This window comes from Apus apus, chromosome 1 (genome assembly GCF_020740795.1).
Source record: "Apus apus isolate bApuApu2 chromosome 1, bApuApu2.pri.cur, whole genome shotgun sequence".
In the NCBI taxonomy this organism is placed as follows: Eukaryota; Metazoa; Chordata; class Aves; order Apodiformes; family Apodidae; genus Apus; species Apus apus.
The window spans coordinates 27,556,154-27,567,913 of record NC_067282.1 but is presented as its reverse complement, the minus strand read 5'-3'; the positions used below and the strand labels follow the sequence as shown (position 1 = coordinate 27,567,913).

The window sequence follows — 11,760 nt, the reverse complement described above, 5'->3', positions numbered from 1 at the left end:
AGAAAGTATTTCACAATATGAACAATAGCTCGGGGGAGGTAGGAAAGGGGCACCAAAGACAGAGCGTGACATTTTTGTTGGCTGTACTTAGCTTTATGTAGTAGGGCGGTGAGAGTAGTAATGGAGAGAAAAGGTCTTTCTCCTTTTTCGGAGTCTGCTTGGCTCAAACCCTGCCTGTGTGTAACAGGTACCTGCCAGACATCAGCATAAAACACAGAAAAATAGTTTGGTTTTTGGTTTGGTTTGGTTTTTTTAATCTTACCATTATGTGTGTTCACCTTTGAGGTGTTACAGAGGTATAACTCCTTTAGAAGACATTCATAAGGATGGTCCCTTCTGGTGGGCCACTATCTGCAGCCTGAGGTGAGTTTGGTGATGTCTTCCCTCAGTTGCTTACAGCCCAATATTTAATACTTTATTTCCAAGAAAGTGCATCCATGCTTTACCTGTTTTTTTGGCTATTATTATCTTCCACGGGAGATATTGATGGATGCTGTTCTTTCATGTGTTCCTGGCTCATTAAGCCATCCAAGGTGCCACTTGCTGCCAGCTACAGAAGAGCCCAACACAGAGGACACAGCAGTCCTGCGATGAGCAGGACAAGACAGGTCGCTCCACTTAGTGTCTCTTCTTCCACACATATTTAACACCTGCTAGTGGAAGAGAGCATGATGACAACATCTGAAAACACTCATCACTTTTGCAGACTCTTTGGAACAAAACAAGGGTTTTATGCTGGTGGGGAAGAATGCAAAGAGGCTTTTACCTTTGCTTCAGTGGACACCTGATCAGGCTCCGAGTTTTCCATCATCAATGTGACAAATCATTTAAGACTATCAGATCCGCATGAATCATAATATGCACTGAGCTTGTCCTTAAGGTATACAAGGCTTTGCTGGTCTGTTTTGCATTGGGAGATATTGGTCATTTAGTAGCTGTGAAGGCACCTCTAATCTGATCTGTTTCCAAGCTACAGAGGTGATGATGAGGCTGAGGTGATCATGCACCTTTTTCCCTCCACTCAATGTCTGTTTAGCCTGTTTGGGCTAAATTCTCCAGGGCACTCACTATCCTGTTTTCTATGAGCAGCATGGAGCCTGAGCATCAAGGCTGGTGGGACCTCTGTGAGTTCCTGTCATGAATAATTAAAAAAACATAAGGTGAGTATGTGTAATTGACACTGCTGACTTGACTTCATTTACTATTAGGAAAATAGCATTATTGATATTTGCTAAAAATTATAGTAGATTGACTTAACTGTGAGATCCCCCCCTAAAACACAGGAAGAATAAAGAAGAATACATTTTTGAAAAAGAGGACAGCCATTAAAAAAGGCAAAGGTGTGGATCATCTGGGAGTTTTTAGATTAATCTACAGGATTCCAGTAGCTTAGACTACTAAAACAAAAGCTAAAGGCATATACTTAATCTCTATTAATGTATTAAGGATAAAGAAAAAAACAGATTATGCAAAAGTAGTAAGTGGATTTAGAACAAATTATTATATATGGGCCATAAAACAGAACCTGATTTCTAACCATCAGCAGCAAGAGTCAGGAGGAGCTTCTTGGTGTCTATGTCTTTTAAGGGTGAGAGGAATGTCAGGCATATAAGCCTTCATCTGGTCTGAAACTCCAGGCCATGTACAGTTGCTCTGAGTTTAAATCTAATAAACTAACTGAAAGCCCATAATGGAGGGATTTGTTTGTTTGGGGTTTTTTCCTGGCCTTGCTGTGTTTGGGCTCGGTTTTTTTAAGGTGATTTCTCCACATTTTTGGAGGAGCATGGCTGTGCAGAGTTGTGGGCAGCGGTCACAAGTCTGCCATGGAAAGGCCTCTCTGTGTCATACTACTGCTTTTCTAAGATGATGTTGTGATGGAATGTCTGTGAGAGAAAGGCTCCGAACTTTTTGGTTTTGCTAAAGGTGAATCTTACAAAATAGGGCTGTATCAAAACTTGACTTTGCTTCATCACTAGAAGGTGCCTGAATTTCCTTCCCCAAAACATATGGTGTATACGGCATATATAGAGCTTTGCTTGAAGTCAATTAAGATGTTATGTCATTCTGTAATTCCTGCCAGCTAATTTTCTCCCTAAAAATACCTACATCCCAAGTCCAGAGATAACCAAGCATTTGCAGCAGCAACAGATCCCTTCTGTGCATGATAACATTTCCAGGAACACAGATGCTCTCTTGAATGCTTTAGCTCTACATGAGCAGAAATTAAAGCCTCTGGACAGTGAGGAAATCTGACCAGGCAGCTACAAAAGTTGGTCAGAAAGTGTTTGTTCCTATTATAGTGATGGATGAAGGACCACTGAGGCAAAGAAGTCACCCACCCACTTTGAGGACCCTGCCCATTGGTGCACAGTGGAAATGGGAGTGTCACCCAAAAGTGCAGCCTTTCCTCATGCACAAAGCCCTCACTGGGGCAGCAGCAAACGAGTGAAGACACACACACATGTGCACATACAAATATATCTGTTGCCATCTAATGGGCAGTGTCTAATTTCCCAGGAAGGCCATGGACTCAAGACCCATCCTAGCATGGGCTTCCTGACTGGGAATCAGCGCCAAATTCCAAGCACCAAAATGTTGCTTGGATGTCCCAGGTCTTGTTAAAGCAAGTGGAACACTGCTCAGTACAGCCAGCGGGGTCTGTGGTGGGATTCAAGTCGCTGTGAGGCAGCACATGCCTTTGGCCAGCTAAATCACTCTCCAGACACCACTGCAACATGGACACCCACGCTGGACACTTACATGCAGTGTGGACGTGAATTGCACCTCCCCATCTCATGTCTTTTGGTGGGTGTCACAGCAACACACAATAACACATCCCCTGCAGGCTCCTGTTTGCAAAGTGTGGGTGATCCTCAGAGTGGAGACTTCCTCTCCCCACACGTTGCCTCCCTGTCAGTGACACTGAGGCCATAACCTGAACTGGGACCTGGACATGCTTCTGTGGGATGACCCAAGAGAACAGGGGAGTGCCAGGACTGTGAAGGGCTTTTGGCAAGGGTGCTAGGTGGCTCTTTGTCAGAATCTCTTCATTTTCCAGATGTTGCTGCTATGGCAGTAACTGTCTGTCATCCCACATGGGGCAAACTGGCCTGAAAATCCTCATCCAAATGCAGAATCCAGCCAAACATCTAAGTCCCAAGAATGGCTGGTGCTTTCTTCCCCAAAAAAGGCAGTGAGAGCCTTCCACCCCTCATCCTTGGAAGGAAAAGTGTGGGGTTGTTTACTGGCATGCCAGAGAGCAAAGGTTCATCCATTCAGTTCTTCCCAGGAAGGTTGTTACTGGTAGCAGTCATGTTGAAAGCTCTTTTGAGTGAAATCCATCTCCGCACTTTAACAGGAAATTTGTGTTGAAATGGCAAAGGACAAAGAGTTTAAAGCTGAAAGACCTTTGGCAACAGAATTTCCCTTGTGAGGAGGAAAGAGGCTACTGAAGAAAATCAGAGAGAAAGAAGGATATATCCTGCTGCTGCAGCAGCTCCATGGATTAATGGCAAGAGCTGGAAGGTCAAAATTTTATATCCAAAGGTTTCAGTATGTCACTGCCACACAGTGTTTTCTGTGCTGTTTGTGGCACTTGCATCATCAAAATCTCTTGTCTAGAAAAAACAGTTTTTCTTGAACTTCAGAACATATTTAACTAAATAGTATTCTTTCCATCATCTGTGTTTTCCAGCTATAGTGTCATATGGGGAGCTATGGTGGGAACATACAGATCATGAAAACATTCTGGAACACAGAAACAGTCCCTGGAGGAAGGGATGAAACAAACTGAGAGAAGAAAGAAAAACCTTTCCACAACCCAAGGTAACCCCTTTGCAAAGAGAAGTATCTGGGAAGAAGAATAACAAGAGGCTTGCCAGGATAGCAAGACTTTCTTAATGAACAGGACTGTATCTGAACTATTCCCAGATAAAAAATAGAAGTTCTGAACTTCACACAAAGAACATCAGAACCACCCCCCAAGAAAAAAGTATTTTGGTAGAAGCTGCTTCTAGCTGAAGTACTGTGACCTTTCAAGGTCTTAAAAAGCCTTGAAACAGAAAAAAAATGAGCAGATTTCCAAAGGTTATCTTATCTCCTAGCAATCATGACACTTTTTAATCTTGGTTTGTCTTACAGTCCTCTCAAAACATCTCGTTCTTTCTGCCTGATCTCAGTTGCTTGCTGTCGATAGTTGTTTTTGTCATCAAACAAGCTGGATTATGGAGATGAATTTGGCTCAAGGTCTCATGAACAGAGAGATCACTGTGACTCACTGAAGAACTCTACAAACAAACAGAAATGAAAGAGCCTTCACTAAATTTTAATACTATTTCAACAGAAAAGTAAAGACAACGTTTTCTGCCAGTAAAGTGCCTCTTTCACATCCTGCAATATCAAGGGCTGAGTTGCACTAAATGCATTTACAGTGCATACAATTAAAGCACTGCACACTTTCACAGAAAAGAAATTCAACTAACCAAAATTTCAAGAACTAAAAACATAAATCCACATTAAATACCTGCTATAAAGACAGACCTGATTTTCAAGCCCACTCATCCACTGCTTCCTCCCAATGAATTTAGTAGGAAGAACCCATTTAAGACTCAGGCTATGCTGTTAAAGCAAGCTTCTAGGTAGACTGAGGATCACAGATTTACTTCTGAAATCCAGCTGCATCTGTGCTCAGCTTTAGCTGCATCACTTGGCTTTGTTCTAATACAAAATACAGGAGCACTTACATTGGGGGCCAAATTCAGACACACAACTGTAATGACACAATTTAATCATGTGTCTAACATGTAGCATACATGCTGTTCATGTCTTCCAGCCAGTTCCCTTAAACTAGAACGGGAGCCAGTGAGGGTCATATAACCCATGGAAGGGTGTTCTTCAGAAAGAACCCACAGGAAGCTGAAGCAAAGCACCAGTCATGGCTCAGACTGTGCCAGGAGCCCCATGACTCCTTCCAGCTCCACCCAGCATAACTTGACTTCAAATCAATGCTTTGAAAGTTTGTTAAATTACATCACTGTAGGATGACCATAGGAGACTAATGGTTCACAGTCACCAGTGGCCATCAGGTACCTACTTGCCATAAGAGCTGCATGTCCCTGTTATAGAGTTTTTAAAATCCTAAGCTTTTCAGTAGCATGACCACAATTACTAGATATTTTTCAGACTTTATTTTTCTGATGGGAAGAAATGGGAAGAGCAAGAAGAGCAGAAAGAGTCATACCAAGTAAAGAGGTAGTTTTATGAATTTCATTTTACATCTATTCATCTGACCTTACTTTTATAAGAGAACAGAACTGAACTGCATCAGATTTGTTAGCCATTAGTTTTGCACTCTTAAATATGTCTGTAACAACCAAATGACTATTGGTTTGATGTAAACTGATAGTGTTTGCAGACTTGTGGAATAAAAATATATAATCTAGTAATTTTTCTGTGGGAAAGTAATGATGTTCTAATTGAAAAATGTACTCTGATGTAATTATCCTAATCTTTGTAAGTGTGCCTCAGTGTGCAGTAAAAGTACAAATGGGAATATTTTTACCTAGCATGTAAGGAGAAACTCTCAAAGCTATGTTTGTATCACTTATCAAACAGTCACCTCTGTGCATGCTGTGGCAACATTTAGCTCCTTGAGGCTGCTGCAGCACCAACACTGACCTGTGAGCACCTGTATCATCCACGTGGCATTCTGAATGGTTCAGGGAAGATATCCCAGTGTTTAATCCAAAAACTGCCTCATCCTTCTGTTGCTAAGAGAAAAAACAGGCAGAGTGAAAGCCGTATGTCTTCCTACCACCTGCAGCTGTGCAAGTTCTAGGTCAAGCAAGGGCTCTGCCAGAACCCATCCAGTGCAGTGGGTCACTGGATATGTGCACAACTCATCTGGGGCAGAGAGGACCTCACCTAAAACATCAGAAGTATGTTCCAGGCTAATGAGCATGGCAGAATTAGTTAAGTAGAAACAAGACCACCTTCATTTTAAAGAAAAGACGTATGTGAGCTTGGTAATGGGCTGGCAGCTGCTGCTGGGGCTTACAGGGATGGCTGGAACTGAAATCAAGTGGTCCTAGTTGCAGCCAACCACAACCCCAGGAACGTAAGTGCACCATGTCCTATTTTACTGACATTTCTGCTGTGAATTAAGAGGATCTGCCAGCCAGGATGCCACAGAAAGCTCAGCAAGAGTGGAGCCATGTCAGGAAACCTTTTGGTGAAGGAGAAATGGCTGCTGCCTCAGCAGCTCCACTGAAACTCAAGTAATAACAGGCTCCTGGCAAATAGTTTTTGACACATTTACTCACCTAATTTTTCTGGCAAGTGGTGTGGTACCACTAACCACTCAGATGAGACAGCCCAGATCGGCGTGCATAGTGCTTGTTGCTGAGATCCTTGTCACATCAAGCAGGGGCAAACTGGTGAGCCCAGGAGCTCTGAGAGTGAAGATGAAGGTGCCTGTCTTCTCTCCAAACACCCAGGGAAGCCACAGCTATAGGAGGAGGGTTCAGGAGAAGGAAGCAGCATGAGTAGGAAAACAGTAAAATCCCCCACAGGTCCCTCCCAGCTTGTGACTCACAAGAGATCATCCCTGCTTCCCCAGGGGTCCCTCCCATGGGAGAGAGTCCTCCACAAACCTCTCCTTCACGAGTCCTTCCCACGAGGTCCGGAGCTGCTCCAGCCTGGGCTTCCCACAGAGTCAGGGGCTGCTTCGGGAACAAACTCCCCTGGCACCGGGGTCTTCCAAAGCTGTGCAATCAGAGTCCACTGGCAGCAAATCCACTGGCCACAAAATCCAAGTCCAGTGGCCAAGTTCACCCCTCCCGGCGCCTTCAGGGAATGTTCCACCACGTTCCTCCATGAGTGCAGGAGGACAGCTGCCATCTCACCATGGGTTGCAGGGAAAACTTCTGCTTGGGCAACTTCTACCCCTTCTTCCTCACCAACCACCAGCACTGCTCTGCTCCACCAGAACAGCTCTTCTCCCCCAAGTCCTTTTCTGCTCAGCTCTTATCTCAGTTCTTTTGTATGTTAACCACTGAGGTGCATCTATTGTCCCTCTAATGGCTCCTTGGCTGGGTTTGGAGCAGGGGGAGCTTCTCAGCTTCTTACTGGAGCTGCTCCTGGGGCCCTTCCCCCGCTACCAAAAAACCCACCAAACCAAACCAGAACAGCAGCATGAGTATATGTGTGTGTGCATGTCAAAGTAGGAGAGGGTGCACACAGGGATTGGGATAATTATTCACCTGCTGAGCTCCTGGTGCCAGAGCAGGTACAGGAGCGTCTAAGAGAAAATCCTCAATAGCTGCAATGCAGCATGTGGTCAATATTCAGCAATATTTTATGTGATCTGAGTACAGAGCCAGTGCCTGCTGCTGAGCTGTGGCACAGGAATTGCGTTTTTTCTTGCTTCATTATTTTCAGGGGCTGAGCTGTAAAGGCTGATCTCGAGGCAAACCTACATTTGACCCACTCTGCTGGAGCATGGAGGACAAGAACAATGGTGAAAAGTACTCGTTGGTGTCAAACCAGGCACTGTATTTTTTTCTAGTATGGTAGCACTAGTAACTTATTTCCCTTTGGTAGGATTTCACACTGAAAAGGCTGAAGGACACAATGTAAGAAGCCTTTGCAATTGTGGTTGAAGAATCTGATGACTTCTGCAACTCTCAGAATCATAGAATCATAGAATCCTAGGGGTTGGAAGGGACCTCGAAAGATCATCTAGTCCAACCCCCCTGCCAGAGCAGGATCACCCAGAGCACATCACACAGGAACATGTCCAGGCGGGTTTTGAATGTGTCCAGAGAAGGAGAGTCTACAACCTCTCTGGGAAGCCTGTTCCAGTGCTCTGTCACTCTCACAGTAAAAAAAAATTTCTGATATTCACCTTGAACCTCCTATGCTCCAGTTTGCATCCATTACTCCTTGTCCTATCACTGGTCATCACTGAAAAAAGCTTAACTCCATCTTCCTGACACTCACCCTTAATGTATTTGTAAACGTTGACAAGGTCACCCCTCAGTCTCCTTTTCTCCAAGCTAAAGAGACCCAGCTCCCTCAGCCTTTCCTCATAAGGGAGATGTTCCACTCCCTTAATCAACTTTGTGGCTCTGCGCTGGACTCTTTCAAGCACTTCCCTGTCCTTCCTGAACTGAGGGGCCCAGAACTGGACACAATATTCCAGATGCAACCTCACCAAGGCAGAATAGAGGGGGAGGAGAACCTCTCTTGACCGACTAACCACACCCTTTCTAATACACCCCAGGATGCCATTGGCCTTCTTGGCTACAAGGGCACATTGCTGGCTCATGGTCATCCTCCTGTCCACCAGGACCCCCAGGTCCCTTTCACCTCCAGCAGGTCAGCCCCCAGCCTGTACTGGTACATACTTAGGCTCTCACTCAAGGCTGTCACACAAGTTCAGTCTTTTGTGATCTGCTGTAGGATAAGGCTGCCTGTCCTGTTTAATTGTACTCAAGACAAATTATGCACTACGCCTTTCCTGAAAAATCCATGAATATTTATTGCTCAGTGAATAACCAGCCCATAAAAAAAGCTGGCTGAATCACCCAGGGTAGGAATGTTTTGCAACCTTTGTTGTTACTATTCAATTATTACCATGTCAGCCAGATTAAAATGACCTGTTCGACCATTCAATGCAACACCCTGCAAATTCAGGACTCTTACACATTAGAGCTTTATCACTAGATGCTATAGAGAGTAAGAACCTTTCAGAAAATTACAGTATGCAAAAAGCACTTGTCACTTATTATATGTTAATGTCAAAAAGCCAAGAATTTATCTCAGTTATTTAAATCCGTGTCATATTAACATTCAGTTAAACTAAAATTAGGTATGCTTTCTCTTGCAAAGAACTTGAAGCCCATGGAATGTTCTTAGGAGAGCTCCTAGGCACTCCTTTCACAGGAGAGCAGAACAATGTTTCCCTGGTGAGGATGCTGTGAAGTACAATGGTTGTGAAATTTAAGGCATTACACAATGCAGCATGGAGAAGCCAGGGAAGAAGAATGTGGCCAGCAGGTGAAGGGAGATTCTCTACCCTGCCCTGGTGAGGCCTCACCTGGAGTGGTGTGTGCAGTTCTGGGCACCCCAGTTCAAGGACAAGGTGCAACTGGAGAGAATCCAGCACAGGGCCACTAAGATGATTAAGGGGCTGGAGCATCTACGGATATGATGAAAGGCTGAGAGGGCTAGATCTGTTTACCTTAGAGAAAAGGAGGCTGAGGGTGGTCTCATTTATAATGCTTATAAATATCTAAGGGGCAGGTGTCAGGAGGGTGGGGCCAGACTCTTCTTAGTGATGTCCAGTGACAGAACAAAGGGCAATGGTCAAAAAGCCGGTAAACAGGAGGTTTAACCTAAATATAAGAAAATATCTCTTTATTCTGAGAGTAAAAGAACACTGGAGCAAGCTGCCCCGGGAGACTGTGGAGTCTCCATCCCTGGAGACATTCAAAACCTGCCCAGACATGCTCCTGTGTAATCTGCTTGAGGGGATCCTGATCTGGCAGGGGGTTGGACTAGATGATCTGCAGAGGTGCTTTCCAATCCCTACCATTCTGTGATTCTGTGAAGTTTAGCCAGAGAGAAGCATGCGCCAATATGGTTTCAGACTGCTGGCAGCTCCACTGAAATTACTCCAACCATCCAGTGGTTTCAGAGTGGCCCTTCCTTGGGTGTCATTGCTGGAGAGAGACCACATGCAAGGTCTACAGGGTTGAGTATTTTAAGTGGGAAGTTAGAGGGCACCTGCTTTGTGTCCACCAGCTCTGGACTGAGGATGAACTTTCAGTCACAAAGCCAGTCTCTGCTAACTCTCTGAAGTGGTAAAGTAACAAGAGGAACAAATAAAATACCTACTGTAAGGAGAAGCTTGGTTATATTTATCACCCTAAAACATGCACATGGAGGCTTTTGAGCACGAAATTCTAAATGAAAAAAAAAATACATCCATACACCTCTCCTGGAAGAGCATGTCTGCTGATCTGGCATAGGTTGGCTGTTGGAACCAGGAAAGAACTGTACATGTCTGAAAAACTGAAGGTATTTGAAGCATGAACTCATCTGAAGTAGAGTGGAAGGAACTAAAAATGCTGCCGAGTCCATCTGTGTTTCAAAAGCAGCTAAACCTGTAATGCTCTATGAAAGCACATGTTTAAGCTGCTTTGCTGGTTTAATGTCCAGCACTAGTCTTACACCCATCCTCTAGAATTATTATTAAAATGTATTCATGATATATATTAATATTTATATACTTATTATTAAAATAATACTTTAAATTTTTTTCTGGTGTCTTAGGATAATCTCCCTAATTGCAGTTTTGACCTCTTGTCCATAGTCCTGTCCACAGATAACCTGGGGAACAGCCCTTCCATTTGACTTGCACGTCTCCTTCTGAATCCCAACACTGTCTTCTCTACCCACATCTCCCAGTCTAGCCCATACCATCTCCTTCTGACCTTCCTTACTGACCAAGTGCTTTAGGTATCTCGGATGCTTCTGTCCTCCAAAAGACTGAAAAATAGTTTGCAGCATCCAGCTGCAACCCCTGAAGATGCCAAAAGCTCAGGTCACAGTGCATACTTTGCAGAAGACACTCAGTCAGGAGTGATGCAGTCAAACCCTTTGGACACTAAACATCAGTGCCGAGGTGCCCTGGTGCTGATGGGTCCTTCTGATCAGCGATGCCACCACAAGGAGCCTTGTTCTGTGTCCCAGGGTGTCTCAGCCCTGTGTGATCAGAGAGCAAACCCAGGACTTGCTCAGTGGCACAGAATCAGGCAGAGCAGGAGCTCATGTAACTTTAGACCATAATCAGACTTCATGTGGTTGCTGTTGAAATAAAGAGGCATTAAAGATAGAAACAGAACAATTAGTGCGATTCCACAGTAAACACAGGGACAAAACTCAAATACAGGGAGACGTGCTGAACCAAAATGAGCATTATATGTTGGCAGTGCAATTAATTGAAAGTCAATGAGCTGTGTGCACTCAGGAAAGTTTTGAAGGCTTAGCAAGTCCTGCACAGAGCTATCTGACAACAGGACACAGAAATTTGATTTACTGGCTGGGTTGCACACTCAGAGGTCACCTGCTTTCTGGTGCAGGTGATACACTTCATTCTCTCTTTCCCTAGTAAAGTGGACAAAAATATGGGCAGACAATGGAGAACATTACAGAAAAAATACATTGAGGCAGAAGGGTCCCGCTTTACCCACACTGAAAAGCAACACTGGACTCATTCATGAGCCAGTGAGGATGCTGCTAAACCTGAAATTCATGTTTCTAGGTGATACTTGAGTTTTTTCTTTTAAAGTTTCTTCTCACACTACCCAGAACAGTCTATTTTCCGCTCAGGGCCACAGCAAAGGTAGAAATTATGGACTGCAGCTTTGTACCTCTAAAAATGCAGAACATCCCAAAGCACAAAGTGTCGTACAGAGGGATGACAACTCTCAAGCAGAGCAATAAAGAGATTGAATAATTAGTGCCAAATCAGCACAAATATTTGAATGGGAGAAAGAAATACCTCCTGAGGTCACACATTTTTAAAATGCAGCATTGTCATCAGGAAGGACTCGTGACGTGGCTGTGGAGCTAACTCGTGGGAGGGGCAGAACATGGGAAATGGTAGGAAGTAATTTAAGTCAACCTACACGTCTACGTGTCATGAACCGAAATGGTAAGAGCAACAGAAGAAAATTAAATGCATTCAGTATATGT

The 11,760-nt window shown here is 44.1% G+C and overlaps 1 long non-coding RNA gene across 1 annotated transcript; it reads right to left on the bottom strand.

The window, feature by feature from the left end:
* Positions 1–4,135: 4,135 nt before the first annotated feature.
* On the bottom strand, positions 4,136–7,704 carry LOC127379983 (uncharacterized). Its single transcript, XR_007888402.1, has 4 exons — positions 6,651–7,704; positions 6,321–6,505; positions 5,677–5,768; positions 4,136–4,286 (listed from the first exon to the last, which is right to left on the bottom strand). It is a non-coding gene; the product is annotated as an uncharacterized LOC127379983 (long non-coding RNA).
* Between the last annotated feature and the right edge of the window lie 4,056 nt (positions 7,705–11,760).